This window comes from Pseudorasbora parva, chromosome 22, assembly GCF_024679245.1.
Source record: "Pseudorasbora parva isolate DD20220531a chromosome 22, ASM2467924v1, whole genome shotgun sequence".
Lineage (NCBI taxonomy): Eukaryota > Metazoa > Chordata > Actinopteri > Cypriniformes > Gobionidae > Pseudorasbora > Pseudorasbora parva.
In genome coordinates this window covers 9,981,005-10,001,874 of record NC_090193.1, presented here as the reverse complement: position 1 = coordinate 10,001,874, position 20,870 = coordinate 9,981,005, and the positions used below count along the sequence as shown (strand labels likewise).

The following is a 20,870-nucleotide window of genomic DNA, read 5'->3' as shown; positions in this document are numbered from 1 at the left end:
CTATAAACTGGTCATTAAAGCAAGGTCCCCGTGACAGTGCTTATGCGATGCATTTGAAAGCACGCACGGTATTGTATGGTAGGCGCTATCTAGCTGACAAAACGGCCTATGGTTGGACTGTCAGTTTACAAGAAAAAAAAAACTAACCATTCCAATACCAATAGTCAAAAACTATGGGCTAATAAAACAAGCTAATAAAACTGCTGTAGGCTGATAGCGAAGCAAAAGAGGCAGATCGAGCCAGCCAGGAGTCGAACCTAGAATCTTCTGATCCGTAGTCAGACGCGTTATCCATTGCGCCACTGGCCCACCGGTGAGGCGCCCTGGTGTTTACACGCATCTTGGTGGTGTTTGCCTGGAGCGGGGCCTGTCGCAACATCAACTTTTTCTCATGCCATTAACAGGCCTGGAGCCAACGTAAGGAAGCGCTCCGATGAGAGGTCTGCTATGAAAAGCTTGAAGACGGAGGCGTCACATGTTAGGGATCTCTGTCTTCCTGGCGTGGCTAACGTAGCTGGGTAGCAAATTACTTTAAAACAGTGCAAGGCTGGCCGCTCAAAAAGCCAGGCATACCTCAGAGACGACGACACTCTGTGCTATGCGCTCTGTCAACCTCGAGCTCCTTCGCCAGATGCTCTGCAGAAGAAGGGCTGAAAATAAAAAGCGGAGTGAGTCAGGCACCTCTTGGCACTGAGAGCACGGCTGGGCTCTCCTTGTTGTCTTTTGCAAGCTGCTTTGATTGAATTGCAAGTTGCGATGTTGTTAGGATGTTCTCACAGAGCATGTGACAGTTTCTCAGTGGAAGAACTGTGATCCAGGGTCAGAGACTCTCTCCTCTCCAAGAGGAAAAGGCTAGCCTTAGCGGTTTTGCTTGAGAAATTGCAGCAAAATCTGGTAGAGGCCCACAGGCAGGCTTGAGGAGACAGGCTGAACAGCCCTTCCCTGGTGGTCTAGTGGTTAGGATTCAGCGCTCTCACCGCCGCGGCCCGGGTTCGATTCCCGGTCAGGGAACGTTCCTTTTGCCCTCCAGCGCGGCCAAGAAAATGTTTGAGTGTGAAAAGTGACCTCCTTCGAGCCGGAGTCGAACCAGCGACCTAAGGATTGCCATCGTTCCACCTACAGTCCTCCGCTCTACCAGCTGAGCTATCGAAGGTATGCAGGGAAAGAGAAGAACCTCAACCTATCAGGTTGCTGCAGCTCCACTGCTGGCTAAAAGCGATTCAGTAATAGACAGAAGCTCTGGCTGTTCGATAAGGGGAGCAAAGACAAGCCAAACTTCCCATACCGGGAGTCGAACCCGGGCCACCTGGGTGAAAACCAGGAATCCTGACCGCTAGACCATATGGGAAAGCCCGCAAACGCCGGTCAGGCTTGTGTGCCATTTTTCATGCGTGTGGCCAGTACAAGGGCAGGGTTATGTTAGGCCCTTTGGCATTCAGTGTGTGACCGTCGCCTTTAAGAATATGGCAATGTTCCGAAGGGATTGTTTACTGAATTCACTTGTACCAGACTCGATGGAGGGAGATGTCATTTGTCTCTCCCAGGGGGTGCAGCTCTCTCCCATTCTTGTGTTCGCATAAAAAGATACTATAAACTGGTCATTAAAGCAAGGTCCCCGTGACAGTGCTTATGCGATGCATTTGAAAGCACGCACGGTATTGTATGGTAGGTGCTATCTAGCTGACAAAACGGCCTATGGTTGGACTGTCAGTTTACAAGAAAAAAAAAACTAACCATTCCAATACCAATAGTCAAAAACTATGGGCTAATAAAACAAACTAATAAAACTGCTGTAGGCTGATAGCGAAGCAAAAGAGGCAGATCAACCAGCCAGGAGTAGAACCTAGAATCTTCTGATCCGTAGTCAGACGCGTTATCCATTGCGCCACTGGCGCACCGGTCAGGCGCCCTGGTGTTTACACGCATCTTGGTGGTGTTCGCTTGGAGCGGGGCCTGTCGCAACATCAACTTTTTCTCATGCCATTAACAGGCCTGGAGCCAACGTAAGGAAGCGCTCCGATAAGGGGTCTGCTATGAAAAGCTTGAAGACGGAGGCGTCACATGTTAGGGATCTCTGTCTTCCTGGCGTGGCTAACGTAGCTGGGTAGCAAATTACTTTAAAACAGTGCAAGGCTGGCCGCTCAAAAAACCAGGCATACCTCAGAGACGACGACACTCTGTGCTATGCGCTCTGTCAACCTCGAGCTCCTTCGCCAGATGCTCTGCAGAAGAAGGGCTAAAAACAAAAAGCGGAGTGAGTCAGGCACCTCTTGGCACTGAGAGCACGGCTGGGCTCTCCTTGTTGTCTTTTGCAAGCTGCTTTGATTGAATTGCAAGTTGCGGTGTTGTTAGGATGTTCTCACGGAGCATGTGACAGTTTCTCAGTGGAAGAACTGTGATCCAGGGTCAGAGACTCTCTCCTCTCCAAGAGGAAAAGGCTAGCCTTAGCGGTTTTGCTTGAGAAATTGCAGCAAAATCTGGTAGAGGCCCACAGGCAGGCTTGAGGAGACAGGCTGAACAGCCCTTCCCTGGTGGTCTAGTGGTTAGGATTCGGCGCTCTCACCGCCGCGGCCCGGGTTTGATTCCCGGTCAGGGAACGTTCCTTTTGCCCTCCAGCGCGGCCTAAGAAAATGTTTGAGTGTGAAAAGTGACCTCCTTCGAGCCGGAGTCGAACCAGCGACCTAAGGATTGCCAACGGTCCACCTACAGTCCTCCGCTCTACCAGCTGAGCTATCGAAGGTATGCAGGGAAAGAGAAGAACCTCAACCTATCAGGTTGCTGCAGCTCCACTGCTGGCTAAAAGCGATTCAGTAATAGACAGAAGCTCTGGCTGTTCGATAAGGGGAGCAAAGACAAGCCAAACTTCCCATACCGGGAGTCGAACCCGGGCCGCCTGGGTGAAAACCAGGAATCCTGACCGCTAGACCATATGGGAAAGCCCGCAAACGCCGGTCAGGCTTGTGTGCCATTTTTCATGCGTGTGGCCAGTACAAGGGCAGGGTTATGTTAGGCCCTTTGGCATTCAGTGTGTGACCGTCGCCTTTAAGAATATGGCAATGTTCCGAAGGGATTGTTTACTGAATTCACTTGTACCAGACTCGATGGAGGGAGATGTCATTTGTCTCTCCCAGGGGGTGCAGCTCTCTCCCATTCTTGTGTTCGCATAAAAAGATACTATAAACTGGTCATTAAAGCAAGGTCCCCGTGACAGTGCTTATGCGATGCATTTGAAAGCACGCACGGTATTGTATGGTAGGCGCTATCTAGCTGACAAAACGGCCTATGGTTGGACTGTCAGTTTACAAGAAAAAAAAACTAACCATTCCAATACCAATAGTCAAAAACTATGGGCTAATAAAACAAGCTAATAAAACTGCTGTAGGCTGATAGCGAAGCAAAAGAGGCAGATCGAGCCAGCCAGGAGTCGAACCTAGAATCTTCTGATCCGTAGTCAGACGCGTTATCCATTGCGCCACTGGCCCACCGGTCAGGCGCCCTGGTGTTTACACGCATCTTGGTGGTGTTTGCCTGGAGCGGGGCCTGTCGCAACATCAACTTTTTCTCATGCCATTAACAGGCCTGGAGCCAACGTAAGGAAGCGCTCCAAAGAGGGGTCTGCTATGAAAAGCTTGAAGACGGAGGCGTCACATGTTAGGGATCTCTGTCTTCCTGGCGTGGCTAACGTAGCTGGGTAGCAAATTACTTTAAAACAGTGCAAGGCTGGCCGCTCAAAAAGCCAGGCATACCTCAGAGACGACGACACTCTGTGCTATGCGCTCTGTCAACCTCGAGCTCCTTCGCCAGATGCTCTGCAGAAGAAGGGCTGAAAACAAAAAGCGGAGTGAGTCAGGCACCTCTTGGCACTGAGAGCACGGCTGGGCTCTCCTTGTTGTCTTTTGCAAGCTGCTTTGATTGAATTGCAAGTTGCGATGTTGTTAGGATGTTCTCACAGAGCATGTGACAGTTTCTCAGTGGAAGAACTGTGATCCAGGGTCAGAGACTCTCTCCTCTCCAAGAGGAAAAGGCTAGCCTTAGCGGTTTTGCTTGAGAAATTGCAGCAAAATCTGGTAGAGGCCCACAGGCAGGCTTGAGGAGACAGGCTGAACAGCCCTTCCCTGGTGGTCTAGTGGTTAGGATTCGGCGCTCTCACCGCCGCGGCCCGGTTTCGATTCCCGGTCAGGGAACGTTCCTTTTGCCCTCCAGCGCGGCCAAGAAAATGTTTGAGTGTGAAAAGTGACCTCCTTCGAGCCGGAGTCGAACCAGCAACCTAAGGATTGCCAACGTTCCACCAACAGTCCTCCGCTCTACCAGCTGAGCTATCGAAGGTATGCAGGGAAAGAGAAGAACCTCAACCTATCAGGTTGCTGCAGCTCCACTGCTGGCTAAAAGCGATTCAGTAATAGACGGAAGCTCTGGCTGTTCGATAAGGGGAGCAAAGACAAGCCAAACTTCCCATACCGGGAGTCGAACCCGGGCCGCCTGGGTGAAAACCAGGAATCCTGACCGCTAGACCATATGGGAAAGCCCGCAAACACCGGTCAGGCTTGTGTGCCATTTTTCATGCGTGTGGCCAGTACAAGGGCAGGGTTATGTTAGGCCCTTTGGCATTCAGTGTGTGACCGTCGCCTTTAAGAATATGGCAATGTTCCGAAGGGATTGTTTACTGAATTCACTTGTACCAGACTCGATGGAGGGAGATGTCATTTGTCTCTCCCAGGGGGTGCAGCTCTCTCCCATTCTTGTGTTCGCATAAAAAGATACTATAAACTGGTCATTAAAGCAAGGTCCCCGTGACAGTGCTTATGCGATGCATTTGAAAGCACGCACGGTATTGTATGGTAGGTGCTATCTAGCTGACAAAACGGCCTATGGTTGGACTGTCAGTTTACAAGAAAAAAAAAACTAACCATTCCAATACCAATAGTCAAAAACTATGGGCTAATAAAACAAGCTAATAAAACTGCTGTAGGCTGATAGCGAAGCAAAAGAGGCAGATCGAGCCAGCCAGGAGTCGAACCTAGAATCTTCTGATCCGTAGTCAGACGCGTTATCCATTGCGCCACTGGCCCACCGGTCAGGCGCCCTGGTGTTTACACGCATCTTGGTGGTGTTCGCCTGGAGCGGGGCCTGTCGCAACATCAACTTTTTCTCATGCCATTAACAGGCCTGGAGCCAACGTAAGGAAGCGCTCCGATGAGGGGTCTGCTATGAAAAGCTTGAAGACGGAGGCGTCACATGTTAGGGATCTCTGTCTTCCTGGCGTGGCTAACGTAGCTGGGTAGCAAATTACTTTAAAACAGTGCAAGGCTGGCCGCTCAAAAAGCCAGGCATACTTCAGAGACGACGACACTCTGTGCTATGCGCTCTGTCAACCTCGAGCTCCTTCGCCAGATGCTCTGCAGAAGAAGGGCTGAAAACAAAAAGCGGAGTGAGTCAGGCACCTCTTGGCACTGAGAGCACGGCTGGGCTCTCCTTGTTGTCTTTTGCAAGCTGCTTTGATTGAATTGCAAGTTGCGGTGTTGTTAGGATGTTCTCACGGAGCATGTGACAGTTTCTCAGTGGAAGAACTGTGATCCAGGGTCAGAGACTCTCTTCTCTCCAAGAGGAAAAGGCTAGCCTTAGCGGTTTTGCTTGAGAAATTGCAGCAAAATCTGGTAGAGGCCCACAGGAAGGCTTGAGGAGACAGGCTGAACAGCCCTTCCCTGGTGGTGTAGTGGTTAGGATTCGGCGCTCTCACCGCCGTGGCCGGGGTTCGATTCCCGGTCAGGGAACGTTCCTTTTGCCCTCCAGCGCGGCCAAGAAAATGTTTGAGTGTGAAAAGTGACCTCCTTCGAGCCGGAGTCGAACCAGCAACCTAAGGATTGCCAACGGTCCACCTACAGTCCTCCGCTCTACCAGCTGAGCTATCGAAGGTATGCAGGGAAAGAGAAGAACCTCAACCTATCAGGTTGCTGCAGCTCCACTGCTGGCTAAAAGCGATTCAGTAATAGACAGAAGCTCTGGCTGTTCGATAAGGGGAGCAAAGACAAGCCAAACTTCCCATACCGGGAGTCGAACCCGGGCCGCCTGGGTGAAAACCAGGAATCCTGACCGCTAGACCATATGGGAAAGCCCGCAAACGCCGGTCAGGCTTGTGTGCCATTTTTCATGCGTGTGGCCAGTACAAGGGCAGGGTTATGTTAGGCCCTTTGGCATTCAGTGTGTGACCGTCGCCTTTAAGAATATGGCAATGTTCCGAAGGGATTGTTTACTGAATTCACTTGTACCAGACTCGATGGAGGGAGATGTCATTTGTCTCTCCCAGGGGGTGCAGCTCTCTCCCATTCTTGTGTTCGCATAAAAAGATACTATAAACTGGTCATTAAAGCAAGGTCCCCGTGACAGTGCTTATGCGATGCATTTGAAAGCACGCACGGTATTGTATGGTAGGTGCTATCTAGCTGACAAAACGGCCTATGGTTGGACTGTCAGTTTACAAGAAAAAAAAAACTAACCATTCCAATACCAATAATCAAAAACTATGGGCTAATAAAACAAACTAATAAAACTGCTGTAGGCTGATAGCGAAGCAAAAGAGGCAGATCGAGCCAGCCAGGAGTAGAACCTAGAATCTTCTGATCCGTAGTCAGACGCGTTATCCATTGCGCCACTGGCCCACCGGTCAGGCGCCCTGGTGTTTACACGCATCTTGGTGGTGTTCGCCTGGAGCGGGGCCTGTCGCAACATCAACTTTTTCTCATGCCATTAACAGGCCTGGAGCCAACGTAAGGAAGCGCTCCGATGAGGGGTCTGCTATGAAAAGCTTGAAGACGGAGGCGTCACATGTTAGGGATCTCTGTCTTCCTGGCGTGGCTAACGTAGCTGGGTAGCAAATTACTTTAAAACAGTGCAAGGCTGGCCGCTCAAAAAACCAGGCATACCTCAGAGACGACGACACTCTGTGCTATGCGCTCTGTCAACCTCGAGCTCCTTCGCCAGATGCTCTGCAGAAGAAGGGCTGAAAACAAAAAGCGGAGTGATTCAGGCACCTCTTGGCACTGAGAGCACGGCTGGGCTCTCCTTGTTGTCTTTTGCAAGCTGCTTTGATTGAATTGCAAGTTGCGGTGTTGTTAGGATGTTCTCACAGAGCATGTGACAGTTTCTCAGTGGAAGAACTGTGATCCAGGGTCAGAGACTCTCTCCTCTCCAAGAGGAAAAGGCTAGCCTTAGCGGTTTTGCTTGAGAAATTGCAGCAAAATCTGGTAGAGGCCCACAGGCAGGCTTGAGGAGACAGGCTGAACAGCCCTTCCCTGGTGGTCTAGTGTTTAGGATTCGGCGCTCTCACCGCCGCGGCCCGGGTTCGATTCCCGGTCAGGGAATGTTCCTTTTGCCCTCCAGCACGGCCAAGAAAATGTTTGAGTGTGAAAAGTGACCTCCTTCGAGCCGGAGTCGAACCAGCGACCTAAGGATTGCCAACGTTCCACCTACAGTCCTCCGCTCTACCAGCTGAGCTATCGAAGGTATGCAGGGAAAGAGAAGAACCTCAACCTATCAGGTTGCTGCAGCTCCACTGCTGGCTAAAAGCGATTCAGGAATAGACAGAAGCGCTGGCTGTTCGATAAGGGGAGCAAAGACAAGCCAAACTTCCCATACCGGGAGTCGAACCCGGGACGCCTGGGTGAAAACCAGGAATCCTGACCGCTAGACCATATGGGAAAGCCTGCAAGCGCCGGTCAGGCTTGTGTGCCATTTTTCATGCGTGTGGCCAGTACAAGGGCAGGGTTATGTTAGGCCCTTTGGCATTCAGTGTGTGACCGTCGCCTTTAAGAATATGGCAATGTTCCGAAGGGATTGTTTACTGAATTCACTTGTACCAGACTCGATGGAGGGAGCTGTCATTTGTCTCTCCCAGGGGGTGCAGCTCTCTCCCATTCTTGTGTTCGCATAAAAAGATACTATAAACTGGTCATTAAAGCAAGGTCCCCGTGACAGTGCTTATGCGATGCATTTGAAAACACGCACGGTATTGTATGGTAGGCGCTATCTAGCTGACAAAATGGCCTATGGTTGGACTGTCAGTTTACAAGAAAAAAAACTAACCATTCCAATACCAATAGTCAAAAACTATGGGCTAATAAAACAAGCTAATAAAACTGCTGTAGGCTGATAGCGAAGCAAAAGAGGCAGATCGAGCCAGCCAGGAGTCGAACCTAGAATCTTCTGATCCGTAGTCAGACGCGTTATCCATTGCGCCACTGGCCCACCGGTCAGGCGCCCTGGTGTTTACACGCATCTTGGTGGTGTTCGCCTGGAGCGGGGCCTGTCGCAACATCAACTTTTTCTCATGCCATTAACAGGCCTGGAGCCAACGTAAGGAAGCGCTCCGATGAGGGGTCTGCTATGAAAAGCTTGAAGACGGAGGCGTCACATGTTAGGGATCTCTGTCTTCCTGGCGTGGCTAACGTAGCTGGGTAGCAAATTACTTTAAAACAGTGCAAGGCTGGCCGCTCAAAAAGCCAGGCATACTTCAGAGACGACGACACTCTGTGCTATGCGCTCTGTCAACCTCGAGCTCCTTCGCCAGATGCTCTGCAGAAGAAGGGCTGAAAACAAAAAGCGGAGTGAGTCAGGCACCTCTTGGCACTGAGAGCACGGCTGGGCTCTCCTTGTTGTCTTTTGCAAGCTGCTTTGATTGAATTGCAAGTTGCGGTGTTGTTAGGATGTTCTCACGGAGCATGTGACAGTTTCTCAGTGGAAGAACTGTGATCCAGGGTCAGAGACTCTCTTCTCTCCAAGAGGAAAAGGCTAGCCTTAGCGGTTTTGCTTGAGAAATTGCAGCAAAATCTGGTAGAGGCCCACAGGAAGGCTTGAGGAGACAGGCTGAACAGCCCTTCCCTGGTGGTGTAGTGGTTAGGATTCGGCGCTCTCACCGCCGCGGCCGGGGTTCGATTCCCGGTCAGGGAACGTTCCTTTTGCCCTCCAGCGCGGCCAAGAAAATGTTTGAGTGTGAAAAGTGACCTCCTTCGAGCCGGAGTCGAACCAGCGACCTAAGGATTGCCAACGGTCCACCTACAGTCCTCCGCTCTACCAGCTGAGCTATCGAAGGTATGCAGGGAAAGAGAAGAACCTCAACCTATCAGGTTGCTGCAGCTCCACTGCTGGCTAAAAGCGATTCAGTAATAGACAGAAGCTCTGGCTGTTCGATAAGGGGAGCAAAGACAAGCCAAACTTCCCATACCGGGAGTCGAACCCGGGCCGCCTGGGTGAAAACCAGGAATCCTGACCGCTAGACCATATGGGAAAGCCCGCAAACGCCGGTCAGGCTTGTGTGCCATTTTTCATGCGTGTGGCCAGTACAAGGGCAGGGTTATGTTAGGCCCTTTGGCATTCAGTGTGTGACCGTCGCCTTTAAGAATATGGCAATGTTCCGAAGGGATTGTTTACTGAATTCACTTGTACCAGACTCGATGGAGGGAGATGTCATTTGTCTCTCCCAGGGGGTGCAGCTCTCTCCCATTCTTGTGTTCGCATAAAAAGATACTATAAACTGGTCATTAACCCTCTTGGCGCCACGGTCGAGTTTACTCGACAAGATGCGTCACTGAATAAAACGGCCGATTTTGTCAAATAGGGTGTCAAATTTCATTCAACCTCCCCTCCACTAGATGGTAGACATGTCGTACTTCATCCCTGACTCATACAAACATCATTATTCTATAATAAAATATGCGAGCAAGAGCGCATTGAATCAGTGTAAACAAAAGCGGAGCTGACGTGCGAGTGAGCCGTTTTATCAGAGCATTGTCAACGTCAGCGAGTATTTGCATTAGATTATTATTACTATTATTATTTTCTAATGGCATCAATAAAGCTTACCCGCAATGAAGTGTTGGGTCTTCTATTCGCGGACCCTGATTCTGAAGGGAAATATGAGATGACGGTGACTCTGAAAGTGAAACTAAACCTAACATTACACTAAGCACAAACGGTGGATCATTTGCCCAATGTATATGGTCCTTTGCCCAATGTCAGTCGTGGGAATAATGTTTCCCGGGGTCCGAGTGTTCATCGCGAAGTTAGCAGGTGTGTTAGTGTTGAGAACGCGGCAGCCGCGGGAGATTTTTTGCCGCGCTCACCATGAAGCACGCGTCTTCTCACCGCGCGCATCTCCGCGATTGCTGCGACAGTATTGTGGTGCAGACTTTATCTAACAACACTGGGTATGTTAGAAGAGGTCGAAGTATTCATAAGCAAGTTCGAGGGAAACGTGGAGGCAGGGTGGGGAGTCAAAATTACAATAACAGTGGTCCAGGCTGTGCAGACTGCGGCGCGTGAGGCAGATCTGGACGCGAGCAGACGCGCTGTGACACGGGGCAGGGGGCTATTATGCATAATATATAATATATATGTGCCCTATATATGGAATCAGAGTGCTTACTGTATGTAGTAAATGGAAAATCTCTACAGCAAAAGGCAAACCGCTACATGCATTCGGTTTGTTTCTACCATTTATTAGTAATGATTTACACAGTTTGTTTACTATTTACCTAAAACATTCAGTATTGTGCAATATAGCACACAGAAGGTGAGGGACATTTTGGGGGGTAAGAAGTGCTGCATTTATCATTTAAACATTTGGCTTTTCATGAAAATTCTATAATCCAAGATTGCACCCACGTTATGACGTCATAATATGCAAATTAGATGGGAAAATGTAATCTCTACATAAACTTATGGTCCTCCTCAATATTTCTCTAATTTACAGAAAGTTTCTATCTTTTATCAATATTAAGATATAGCCTTTTGAAATTAAGATGTCAAAATCGAACGTTTTAGGAAAAAACCTCTGGCGCCTAAAGGGTTAAAGCAAGGTCCCCGTGACAGTGCTTATGCGATGCATTTGAAAGCACGCACGGTATTGTATGGTAGGCGCTATCTAGCTGACAAAACGGCCTATGGTTGGACTGTCAGTTTACAAGAAAAAAAAACTAACCATTCCAATACCAATAGTCAAAAACTATGGGCTAATAAAACAAGCTAATAAAACTGCTGTAGGCTGATAGCGAAGCAAAAGAGGCAGATCGAGCCAGCCAGGAGTCGAACCTAGAATCTTCTGATCCGTAGTCAGACGCGTTATCCATTGCGCCACTGGCCCACCGGTCAGGCGCCCTGGTGTTTACACGCATCTTGGTGGTGTTTGCCTGGAGCGGGGCCTGTCGCAACATCAACTTTTTCTCATGCCATTAACAGGCCTGGAGCCAACGTAAGGAAGCGCTCCAAAGAGGGGTCTGCTATGAAAAGCTTGAAGACGGAGGCGTCACATGTTAGGGATCTCTGTCTTCCTGGCGTGGCTAACGTAGCTGGGTAGCAAATTACTTTAAAACAGTGCAAGGCTGGCCGCTCAAAAAGCCAGGCATACCTCAGAGACGACGACACTCTGTGCTATGCGCTCTGTCAACCTCGAGCTCCTTCGCCAGATGCTCTGCAGAAGAAGGGCTGAAAACAAAAAGCGGAGTGAGTCAGGCACCTCTTGGCACTGAGAGCACGGCTGGGCTCTCCTTGTTGTCTTTTGCAAGCTGCTTTGATTGAATTGCAAGTTGCGATGTTGTTAGGATGTTCTCACAGAGCATGTGACAGTTTCTCAGTGGAAGAACTGTGATCCAGGGTCAGAGACTCTCTCCTCTCCAAGAGGAAAAGGCTAGCCTTAGCGGTTTTGCTTGAGAAATTGCAGCAAAATCTGGTAGAGGCCCACAGGCAGGCTTGAGGAGACAGGCTGAACAGCCCTTCCCTGGTGGTCTAGTGGTTAGGATTCGGCGCTCTCACCGCCGCGGCCCGGTTTCGATTCCCGGTCAGGGAACGTTCCTTTTGCCCTCCAGCGCGGCCAAGAAAATGTTTGAGTGTGAAAAGTGACCTCCTTCGAGCCGGAGTCGAACCAGCAACCTAAGGATTGCCAACGTTCCACCAACAGTCCTCCGCTCTACCAGCTGAGCTATCGAAGGTATGCAGGGAAAGAGAAGAACCTCAACCTATGAGGTTGCTGCAGCTCCACTGCTGGCTAAAAGCGATTCAGTAATAGACGGAAGCTCTGGCTGTTCGATAAGGGGAGCAAAGACAAGCCAAACTTCCCATACCGGGAGTCGAACCCGGGCCGCCTGGGTGAAAACCAGGAATCCTGACCGCTAGACCATATGGGAAAGCCCGCAAACGCTGGTCAGGCTTGTGTGCCATTTTTCATGCGTGTGGCCAGTACAAGGGCAGGGTTATGTTAGGCCCTTTGGCATTCAGTGTGTGACCGTCGCCTTTAAGAATATGGCAATGTTCCGAAGGGATTGTTTACTGAATTCACTTGTACCAGACTCGATGGAGGGAGATGTCATTTGTCTCTCCCAGGGGGTGCAGCTCTCTCCCATTCTTGTGTTCGCATAAAAAGATACTATAAACTGGTCATTAAAGCAAGGTCCCCGTGACAGTGCTTATGCGATGCATTTGAAAACACGCACGGTATTGTATGGTAGGCGCTATCTAGCTGACAAAACGGCCTATGGTTGGACTGTCAGTTTACAAGAAAAAAAACTAACCATTCCAATACCAATAGTCAAAAACTATGGGCTAATAAAACAAGCTAATAAAACTGCTGTAGGCTGACAGCGAAGCAAAAGAGGCAGATCGAGCCAGCCAGGAGTCGAACCTAGAATCTTCTGATCCGTAGTCAGACGCGTTATCCATTGCGCCACTGGCCCACCGGTCAGGCGCCATGGTGTTTACACGCATCTTGGTGGTGTTTGCCTGGAGCGGGGCCTGTCGCAACATCAACTTTTTCTCATGCCATTAACAGGCCTGGAGCCAACGTAAGGAAGCGCTCCGATGAGGGGTCTGCTATGAAAAGCTTGAAGACGGAGGCGTCACATGTTAGGGATCTCTGTCTTCCTGGCGTGGCTAACGTAGCTGGGTAGCAAATTACTTTAAAACAGTGCAAGGCTGGCTGCTCAAAAAGCCAGGCATACCTCAGAGACGACGACACTCTGTGCTATGCGCTCTGTCAACCTCGAGCTCCTTCGCCAGATGCTCTGCAGAAGAAGGGCTGAAAACAAAAAGCGGAGTGAGTCAGGCACCTCTTGGCACTGAGAGCACGGCTGGGCTCTCCTTGTTGTCTTTTGCAAGCTGCTTTGATTGAATTGCAAGTTGCGGTGTTGTTAGGATGTTCTCACGGAGCATGTGACAGCTTCTCAGTGGAAGAACTGTGATCCAGGGTCAGAGACTCTCTCCTCTCCAAGAGGAAAAGGCTAGCCTTAGCGGTTTTGCTTGAGAAATTGCAGCAAAATCTGGTAGAGGCCCACAGGCAGGCTTGAGGAGACAGGCTGAACAGCCCTTCCCTGGTGGTCTAGTGGTTAGGATTCGGCGCTCTCACCGCCGCGGCCCGGGTTCGATTCCCGGTCAGGGAACATTCTTTTTGCCCTCCAGCGCGGCCAAGAAAATGTTTCAGTGTGAAAAGTGACCTCCTTCGAGCCGGAGTCGAACCAGCGACCTAAGGATTGCCAACGTTCCACCTACAGTCCTCCGCGCTACCAGCTGAGCTATCGAAGGTATGCAGGGAAAGAGAAGAACCTCAACCTATCAGGTTGCTGCAGCTCCACTGCTGGCTAAAAGCGATTCAGGAATAGACAGAAACGCTGGCTGTTCGATAAGGGGAGCAAAGACAAGTCAAACTTCCCATACCGGGAGTCGAACCCGTGCCGCCTGGGTGAAAACCAGGAATCCTGTCCGCTAGAGCATATGTGAAAGCCCTTAAACGCCGGTCAGGCTTGTGTGCCATTTTTCATGCGTGTGGCCAGTACAAGGGCAGGGTTATGTTAGGCCCTTTGGCAATTTAGTATGTGACCGTCGCCTTTAAGAATATGGCAATGTTCCGAAGGGATTGTTTACTGAATTCACTTGTACCAGACTCGATGGAGGGAGCTGTCATTTGTCTCTCCCAGGGGGTGCAGCTCTCTCCCATTCTTGTGTTCGCATAAAAAGATACTATAAACTGGTCATTAAAGCAAGGTCCCCGTGACAGTGCTTATGCGATGCATTTGAAAACACGCACGGTATTGTATGGTAGGCGCTATCTAGCTGACAAAACTGCTTATGGTTGGACTGTCAGTTTACAAGAAAAAAAACTAACCATTCCAATACCAATAGTCAAAAACTATGGGCTAATAAAACAAGCTAATAAAACTGCTGTAGGCTGACAGCGAAGCAAAAGAGGCAGATCGAGCCAGCCAGGAGTCGAACCTAGAATCTTCTGATCCGTAGTCAGACGCGTTATCCATTGCGCCACTGGCCCACCGGTCAGGCATCATGGTGTTTACACGCATCTTGGTGGTGTTTGCCTGGAGCGGGGCCTGTCGCAACATCAACTTTTTCTCATGCCATTAACAGGCCTGGAGCCAACGTAAGGAAGCGCTCCGATGAGGGGTCTGCTATGAAAAGCTTGAAGACGGAGGCGTCACATGTTAGGGATCTCTGTCTTCCTGGCGTGGCTAACGTAGCTGGGTAGCAAATTACTTTAAAACAGTGCAAGGCTGGCCGCTCAAAAAGCCAGGCATACCTCAGAGACGACGACACTCTGTGCTATGCGCTCTGTCAACCTCGAGCTCCTTCGCCAGATGCTCTGCAGAAGAAGGGCTGAAAACAAAAAGCGGAGTGAGTCAGGCACCTCTTGGCACTGAGAGCACGGCTGGGCTCTCCTTGTTGTCTTTTGCAAGCTGCTTTGATTGAATTGCAAGTTGCGGTGTTGTTAGGATGTTCTCACTGAGCATGTGACAGTTTCTCAGTGGAAGAACTGTGATCCAGGGTCAGAGACTCTCTCCTCTCCAAGAGGAAAAGGCTAGCCTTAGCGGTTTTGCTTGAGAAATTGCAGCAAAATCTGGTAGAGGCCCACAGGCAGGCTTGAGGAGACAGGCTGTACAGCCCTTCCCTGGTGGTCTAGTGGTTAGGATTCGGCGCTCTCACCGCCGCGGCCAGGGTTCGATTCCCGGTCAGGGAACGTTCCTTTTGCCCTCCAGCGCGGCCAAGAAAATGTTTGAGTGTGAAAAGTGACCTCCTTCGAGCCGGAGTCGAACCAGCGACCTAAGGATTGCCAACGTTCCACCTACAGTCCTCCGCGCTACCAGCTGAGCTATCGAAGGTATGCAGGGAAAGAGAAGAACCTCAACCTATCAGGTTGCTGCAGCTCCACTGCTGGCTAAAAGCGATTCAGGAATAGACAGAAACGCTGGCTGTTCGATAAGGGGAGCAAAGACAAGCCAAACTTCCCATACCGGGAGTCGAACCCGTGCCGCCTGGGTGAAAACCAGGAATCCTGTCCGCTAGACCATATGGGAAAGCCCGCAAACGCCGGTCAGGCTTGTGTGCCATTTTTCATGCGTGTGGCCAGTACAAGGGCAGGGTTATGTTAGGCCCTTTGGCATTCAGTGTGTGACCGTCGCCTTTAAGAATATGGCAATGTTCCGAAGGGATTGTTTACTGAATTCACTTGTACCAGACTCGATGGAGGGAGCTGTCATTTGTCTCTCCCAGGGGGTGCAGCTCTCTCCCATTCTTGTGTTCGCATAAAAAGATACAATAAAATGGTCATTAAAGCAAGGTCCCCGTGACAGTGCTTATGCGATGCATTTGAAAACACGCACGGTATTGTATGGTAGGCGCTATCTAGCTGACAAAACTGCTTATGGTTGGACTGTCAGTTTACAAGAAAAAAAACTAACCATTCCAATACCAATAGTCAAAAACTATGGGCTAATAAAACAAGCTAATAAAACTGCTGTAGGCTGACAGCGAAGCAAAAGAGGCAGATCGAGCCAGCCAGGAGTCGAACCTAGAATCTTCTGATCCGTAGTCAGACACGTTATCCATTGCGCCACTGGCTCACCGGTCAGGTGCCCTGGTGTTTACACGCATCTTGGTGGTGTTTGCCTGGAGCGGGGCCTGTCGCAACATCAACTTTTTCTCATGCCATTAACAGGCCTGGAGCCAACGTAAGGAAGCGCTCCGATGAGGGGTCTGCTATGAAAAGCTTGAAGACGGAGGCGTCACATGTTAGGGATCTCTGTCTTCCTGGCATGGCTAACGTAGCTGGGTAGCAAATTACTTTAAAACAGTGCAAGGCTGGCCGCTCAAAAAGCCAGGCATACCTCAGAGACGACGACACTCTGTGCTATGCGCTCTGTCAACCTGGAGCTCCTTCGCCAGATGCTCTGCAGAAGAAGGGCTGAAAACAAAAAGCGGAGTGAGTCAGGCACCTCTTGGCACTGAGAGCACGGCTGGGCTCTCCTTGTTGTCTTTTGCAAGCTGCTTTGATTGAATTGCAAGTTGCGATGTTGTTAGGATGTTCTCACAGAGCATGTGACAGTTTCTCAGTGGAAGAACTGTGATCCAGGGTCAGAGACTCTCTCCTCTCCAAGAGGAAAAGGCTAGCCTTAGCGGTTTTGCTTGAGAAATTGCAGCAAAATCTGGTAGAGGCCCACAGGCAGGCTTGAGGAGACAGGCTGAACAGCCCTTCCCTGGTGGTCTAGTGGTTAGGATTCGGCGCTCTCACCGCCGCGGCCAGGGTTCGATTCCCGGTCAGGCAACGTTCCTTTTGCCCTCCAGCGCTGCCAAGAAAATGTTTGAGTGTGAAAAGTGACCTCCTTCGAGCCGGAGTCGAACCAGCGACCTAAGGATTGCCAACGTTCCACCTACAGTCCTCCGCTCTACCAGCTGAGCTATCGAAGGTATGCAGGGAAAGAGAAGAACCTCAACCTATCAGGTTGCTGCAGCTCCACTGCTGGCTAAAAGCGATTCAGGAATAGACAGAAGCGCTGGCTGTTCGATAAGGGAAGCAAAAACAAGCCAAACTTCCCATACCAGGAGTCGAACCCGGGCCGCCTGGGTGAAAACCAGGAATCCTGACCGCTAGACCATATGGGAAAGCCCGCAAACGCCGGTCAGGCTTGTGTGCCATTTTTCATGCGTGTGGCCAGTACAAGGGCAGGGTTATGTTAGGCCCTTTGGCATTCAGTGTGTGACCGTCGCCTTTAAGAATATGGCAATGTTCCGAAGGGATTGTTTACTGAATTCACTTGTACCAGACTCGATGGAGGGAGCTGTCATTTGTCTCTCCCAGGGGGTGCAGCTCTCTCCCATTCTTGTGTTCGCATAAAAAGATACTATAAACTGGTCATTAAAGCAAGGTCCCCGTGACAGTGCTTAAGCGATGCATTTGAAAACACGCACGGTATTGTATGGTAGGCGCTATCTAGCTGACAAAACGGCCTATGGTTGGACTGTCAGTTTACAAGAAAAAAAACTAACCATTCCAATACCAATAGTCAAAAACTATGGGCTAATAAAACAAGCTAATAAAACTGCTGTAGGCTGACAGCGAAGCAAAACAGGCAGATCGAGCCAGCCAGGAGTCGAACCTAGAATCTTCTGATCCGTAGTCAGACACGTTATCCATTGCGCCACTGGCTCACCGGTCAGGTGCCCTGGTAATTACACGCATCTTGGTGGTGTTTGCCTGGAGCGGGGCCTGTCGCAACATCAACTTTTTCTCATGCCATTAACAGGCCTGGAGCCAACGTAAGGAAGCGCTCCGATGAGGGGTCTGCTATGAAAAGCTTGAAGACGGAGGCGTCACATGTTAGGGATCTCTGTCTTCCTGGCGTGGCTAACGTAGCTGGGTAGCAAATTACTTTAAAACAGTGCAAGGCTGGCCGCTCAAAAAGCCAGGCATACCTCAGAGACGACGACACTCTGTGCTATGCGCTCTGTCAACCTCGATCTCCTTCGCCAGATGCTCTGCAGAAGAAGGGCTGAAAACAAAAAGCGGAGTGAGTCAGGCACCTCTTGGCACTGAGAGCACGGCTGGGCTCTCCTTGTTGTCTTTTGCAAGCTGCTTTGATTGAATTGCAAGTTGCGGTGTTGTTAGGATGTTCTCACAGAGCATGTGACAGTTTCTCAGTGGAAGAACTGTGATCCAGGGTCAGAGACTCTCTCCTCTCCAAGAGGAAAAGGCTAGCCTTAGCGGTTTTGCTTGAGAAATTGCAGCAAAATCTGGTAGAGGCCCACAGGCAGGCTTGAGGAGACAGGCTGAACAGCCCTTCCCTGGTGGTCTAGTGGTTAGGATTCGGCGCTCTCACCGCCGCGGCCAGGGTTCGATTCCCGGTCAGGGAACGTTCCTTTTGCCCTCCAGCGCGGCCAAGAAAATGTTTGAGTGTGAAAAGTGACCTCCTTCGAGCCGGAGTCGAACCAGCGACCTAAGGATTGCCAACGTTCCACCTACAGTCCTCCGCGCTACCAGCTGAGCTATCAAAGGTATGCAGGGAAAGAGAAGAACCTCAACCTATCAGGTTGCTGCAGCTCCACTGCTGGCTAAAAGCGATTCAGGAATAGACAGAAACGCTGGCTGTTCGATAAGGGGAGCAAAGACAAGCCAAACTTCCCATACCGGGAGTCGAACCCGTGCCGCCTGGGTGAAAACCAGGAATCCTGTCCGCTAGACCATATGGGAAAGCCCGCAAACGCCGGTCAGGCTTGTGTGCCATTTTTCATGCGTGTGGCCAGTACAAGGGCAGGGTTATGTTAGGCCCTTTGGCATTCAGTGTGTGACCGTCGCCTTTAAGAATATGGCAATGTTCCGAAGGGATTGTTTACTGAATTCACTTGTACCAGACTCGATGGAAGGAGCTGTCATTTGTCTCTCCCAGGGGGTGCAGCTCTCTCCCATTCTTGTGTTCGCATAAAAAGATACTATAAACTGGTCATTAAAGCAAGGTCCCCGTGACAATGCTTATGCGATGCATTTGAAAACACGCACGGTATTGTATGGTAGGCGCTATCTAGCTGACAAAACTTCTTATGGTTGGACTGTCAGTTTACAAGAAAAAAAACTAACCATTCCAATACCAATAGTCAAAAACTATGGGCTAATAAAACAAGCTAATAAAACTGCTGTAGGCTGACAGCGAAGCAAAAGAGGCAGATCGAGCCAGCCAGGAGTCGAACCTAGAATCTTCTGATCCGTAGTCAGACACGTTATCCATTGCGCCACTGGCCCACCTGTCAGGTGCCCTGGTGTTTACACGCATCTTGGTGGTGTTTGCCTGGAGCGGGGCCTGTCGCAACATCAACTTTTTCTCATGCCATTAACAGGCCTGGAGCCAACGTAAGGAAGCGCTCCGATGAGGGGTCTGCTATGAAAAGCTTGAAGACGGAGGCGTCACATGTTAGGGATCTCTGTCTTCCTGGCGTGGCTAACGTAGCTGGGTAGCAAATTACTTTAAAACAGTGCAAGGCTGGCCGCTCAAAAAGCCAGGCATACCTCAGAGACGACGACACTCTGTGCTATGCGCTCTGTCAACCTCGAGCTCCTTCGCCAGATGCTCTGCAGAAGAAGGGCTGAAAACAAAAAGCGGAGTGAGTCAGGCACCTCTTGGCACTGAGAGCACGGCTGGGCTCTCCTTGTTGTCTTTTGCAAGCTGCTTTAATTGAATTGCAAGTTGCGGTGTTGTTAGGATGTTCTCACGGAGCATGTGACAGTTTCTCAGTGGAAGAACTGTGATCCAGGGTCAGAGACTCTCTCCTCTCCAAGAGGAAAAGGCTAGCCTTAGCGGTTTTGCTTGAGAAATTGCAGCAAAATCTGGTAGAGGCCCACAGACAGGCTTGAGGAGACAGGCTGAAAAGCCCTTCCCTGGAGGTCTAGTGGTTAGGACTCGGCGCTCTCACCGCCGTGGCCCGGGTTCGATTCCCGGTCAGGGAACGTTACTTTTGCCCTCCAGCGCGGTCAAGAAAATGTTTGAGTGTGAAAAATGACCTCCTTCGAGCCGGAGTCGAACCAGCGACCTAAGGATTGCCAACGTTCCACCTACAGTCCTCCGCTCTACCAGCTGAGCTATCGAAGGTATGCAGGGAAAGAGAAGAACCTCAACCTATCAGGTTGCTGCAGCGCCACTGCTGGCTTAAAGCGATTCATGAATAGACAGAAGCGCTGGCTGTTCGATAAGGGGAGCAAAGACAAGCCAAACTTCCCATACCGGGAGTCGAACCCAGGCCGCCTGGGTGAAAACCAGGAATCCTGACCGCTAGACCATATGGGAAAGCCCGCAAACGCCGGTCAGGCTTGTGTGCCATTTTTCATGCGTGTGGCCAGTACAAGGGCAGGGTTATGTTAGGCCCTTTGGCATTCAGTGTGTGACCGTCGCCTTTAAGAATATGGCAATGTTCCGAAGGGATTGTTTACTGAATTCACTTGTACCAGACTCGATGGAGGGAGCTGTCATTTGTCTCTCCCAGGGGGTGCAGCTCTCTCCCATTCTTGTGTTCGCATAAAAAGATACTATAAACTGGTCATTAAAGCAAGGTCCCCGTGACAGTGCTTAAGCGATACATTTGAAAACACGCACGGTATTGTATGGTAGGCGCTATCTAGCTGACAAAACGGCCTATGGTTGGACTGTCAGTTTACAAAAAAAAAAACTAACCATTCCAATACCAATAGTCAAAAACTATGGGCTAATAAAACAAGCTAATAAAACTGCTGTAGGCTGACAGCGAAGCAAAACAGGCAGATCGAGCCAGCCAGGAGTCGAACCTAGAATCTTCTGATCCGTAGTCAGACGCATTATCCATTGCGCCACTGGCCCACCGGTCAGGCGCCCTGGTGTTTACACGCATCTTGGTGGTGTTTGCCTGGAGCGGGGCCTGTCGCAACATCAACTTTTTCTCATGCCATTAACAGGCCTGGAGCCAACGTAAGGAAGCGCTCCGATGAGGGGTCTGCTATGAAAAGCTTGAAGACGGAGGCGTCACATGTTAGGGATCTCTGTCTTCCTGGCGTGGCTAACGTAGCTGGGTAGCAAATTACTTTA

The 20,870-nt window shown here is 50.3% G+C and overlaps 27 non-coding genes across 27 annotated transcripts; 6 read left to right on the top strand and 21 right to left on the bottom strand.

Moving 5' to 3' along the window:
* Nucleotides 1-236: 236 nt before the first annotated feature.
* Nucleotides 237-309, bottom strand: trnar-acg (transfer RNA arginine (anticodon ACG)). The gene has a single exon. It is a non-coding gene; the product is annotated as a tRNA-Arg (tRNA).
* A 630-nt stretch (nt 310-939) lies between these two features.
* On the top strand, nt 940-1,011 carry trnae-cuc (transfer RNA glutamic acid (anticodon CUC)). The gene has a single exon. It is a non-coding gene; the product is annotated as a tRNA-Glu (tRNA).
* A 265-nt stretch (nt 1,012-1,276) lies between these two features.
* Nucleotides 1,277-1,348, bottom strand: trnae-uuc (transfer RNA glutamic acid (anticodon UUC)). The gene has a single exon. It is a non-coding gene; the product is annotated as a tRNA-Glu (tRNA).
* Nucleotides 1,349-2,525: 1,177 nt separating this feature from the next.
* trnae-cuc (transfer RNA glutamic acid (anticodon CUC)) lies at nt 2,526-2,597 on the top strand. Its single transcript has one exon. It is a non-coding gene; the product is annotated as a tRNA-Glu (tRNA).
* A 266-nt stretch (nt 2,598-2,863) lies between these two features.
* Nucleotides 2,864-2,935, bottom strand: trnae-uuc (transfer RNA glutamic acid (anticodon UUC)). The gene has a single exon. It is a non-coding gene; the product is annotated as a tRNA-Glu (tRNA).
* A 474-nt stretch (nt 2,936-3,409) lies between these two features.
* Nucleotides 3,410-3,482, bottom strand: trnar-acg (transfer RNA arginine (anticodon ACG)). The gene has a single exon. It is a non-coding gene; the product is annotated as a tRNA-Arg (tRNA).
* A 967-nt stretch (nt 3,483-4,449) lies between these two features.
* On the bottom strand, nt 4,450-4,521 carry trnae-uuc (transfer RNA glutamic acid (anticodon UUC)). Its single transcript has one exon. It is a non-coding gene; the product is annotated as a tRNA-Glu (tRNA).
* A 475-nt stretch (nt 4,522-4,996) lies between these two features.
* trnar-acg (transfer RNA arginine (anticodon ACG)) lies at nt 4,997-5,069 on the bottom strand. Its single transcript has one exon. It is a non-coding gene; the product is annotated as a tRNA-Arg (tRNA).
* Nucleotides 5,070-6,036: 967 nt separating this feature from the next.
* On the bottom strand, nt 6,037-6,108 carry trnae-uuc (transfer RNA glutamic acid (anticodon UUC)). Its single transcript has one exon. It is a non-coding gene; the product is annotated as a tRNA-Glu (tRNA).
* A 475-nt stretch (nt 6,109-6,583) lies between these two features.
* On the bottom strand, nt 6,584-6,656 carry trnar-acg (transfer RNA arginine (anticodon ACG)). Its single transcript has one exon. It is a non-coding gene; the product is annotated as a tRNA-Arg (tRNA).
* Nucleotides 6,657-7,623: 967 nt separating this feature from the next.
* Nucleotides 7,624-7,695, bottom strand: trnae-uuc (transfer RNA glutamic acid (anticodon UUC)). Its single transcript has one exon. It is a non-coding gene; the product is annotated as a tRNA-Glu (tRNA).
* Nucleotides 7,696-8,168: 473 nt separating this feature from the next.
* On the bottom strand, nt 8,169-8,241 carry trnar-acg (transfer RNA arginine (anticodon ACG)). The gene has a single exon. It is a non-coding gene; the product is annotated as a tRNA-Arg (tRNA).
* Nucleotides 8,242-9,208: 967 nt separating this feature from the next.
* trnae-uuc (transfer RNA glutamic acid (anticodon UUC)) lies at nt 9,209-9,280 on the bottom strand. The gene has a single exon. It is a non-coding gene; the product is annotated as a tRNA-Glu (tRNA).
* Nucleotides 9,281-11,061: 1,781 nt separating this feature from the next.
* Nucleotides 11,062-11,134, bottom strand: trnar-acg (transfer RNA arginine (anticodon ACG)). The gene has a single exon. It is a non-coding gene; the product is annotated as a tRNA-Arg (tRNA).
* A 967-nt stretch (nt 11,135-12,101) lies between these two features.
* On the bottom strand, nt 12,102-12,173 carry trnae-uuc (transfer RNA glutamic acid (anticodon UUC)). Its single transcript has one exon. It is a non-coding gene; the product is annotated as a tRNA-Glu (tRNA).
* Nucleotides 12,174-12,646: 473 nt separating this feature from the next.
* On the bottom strand, nt 12,647-12,719 carry trnar-acg (transfer RNA arginine (anticodon ACG)). The gene has a single exon. It is a non-coding gene; the product is annotated as a tRNA-Arg (tRNA).
* Nucleotides 12,720-13,349: 630 nt separating this feature from the next.
* On the top strand, nt 13,350-13,421 carry trnae-cuc (transfer RNA glutamic acid (anticodon CUC)). Its single transcript has one exon. It is a non-coding gene; the product is annotated as a tRNA-Glu (tRNA).
* Nucleotides 13,422-14,232: 811 nt separating this feature from the next.
* trnar-acg (transfer RNA arginine (anticodon ACG)) lies at nt 14,233-14,305 on the bottom strand. Its single transcript has one exon. It is a non-coding gene; the product is annotated as a tRNA-Arg (tRNA).
* Nucleotides 14,306-14,935: 630 nt separating this feature from the next.
* On the top strand, nt 14,936-15,007 carry trnae-cuc (transfer RNA glutamic acid (anticodon CUC)). Its single transcript has one exon. It is a non-coding gene; the product is annotated as a tRNA-Glu (tRNA).
* An 810-nt stretch (nt 15,008-15,817) lies between these two features.
* Nucleotides 15,818-15,890, bottom strand: trnar-acg (transfer RNA arginine (anticodon ACG)). The gene has a single exon. It is a non-coding gene; the product is annotated as a tRNA-Arg (tRNA).
* Nucleotides 15,891-16,857: 967 nt separating this feature from the next.
* Nucleotides 16,858-16,929, bottom strand: trnae-uuc (transfer RNA glutamic acid (anticodon UUC)). Its single transcript has one exon. It is a non-coding gene; the product is annotated as a tRNA-Glu (tRNA).
* Nucleotides 16,930-17,402: 473 nt separating this feature from the next.
* Nucleotides 17,403-17,475, bottom strand: trnar-acg (transfer RNA arginine (anticodon ACG)). Its single transcript has one exon. It is a non-coding gene; the product is annotated as a tRNA-Arg (tRNA).
* A 630-nt stretch (nt 17,476-18,105) lies between these two features.
* trnae-cuc (transfer RNA glutamic acid (anticodon CUC)) lies at nt 18,106-18,177 on the top strand. The gene has a single exon. It is a non-coding gene; the product is annotated as a tRNA-Glu (tRNA).
* Nucleotides 18,178-18,987: 810 nt separating this feature from the next.
* On the bottom strand, nt 18,988-19,060 carry trnar-acg (transfer RNA arginine (anticodon ACG)). Its single transcript has one exon. It is a non-coding gene; the product is annotated as a tRNA-Arg (tRNA).
* A 630-nt stretch (nt 19,061-19,690) lies between these two features.
* trnae-cuc (transfer RNA glutamic acid (anticodon CUC)) lies at nt 19,691-19,762 on the top strand. The gene has a single exon. It is a non-coding gene; the product is annotated as a tRNA-Glu (tRNA).
* Nucleotides 19,763-20,027: 265 nt separating this feature from the next.
* Nucleotides 20,028-20,099, bottom strand: trnae-uuc (transfer RNA glutamic acid (anticodon UUC)). Its single transcript has one exon. It is a non-coding gene; the product is annotated as a tRNA-Glu (tRNA).
* A 473-nt stretch (nt 20,100-20,572) lies between these two features.
* trnar-acg (transfer RNA arginine (anticodon ACG)) lies at nt 20,573-20,645 on the bottom strand. The gene has a single exon. It is a non-coding gene; the product is annotated as a tRNA-Arg (tRNA).
* Nucleotides 20,646-20,870: the final 225 nt, after the last annotated feature.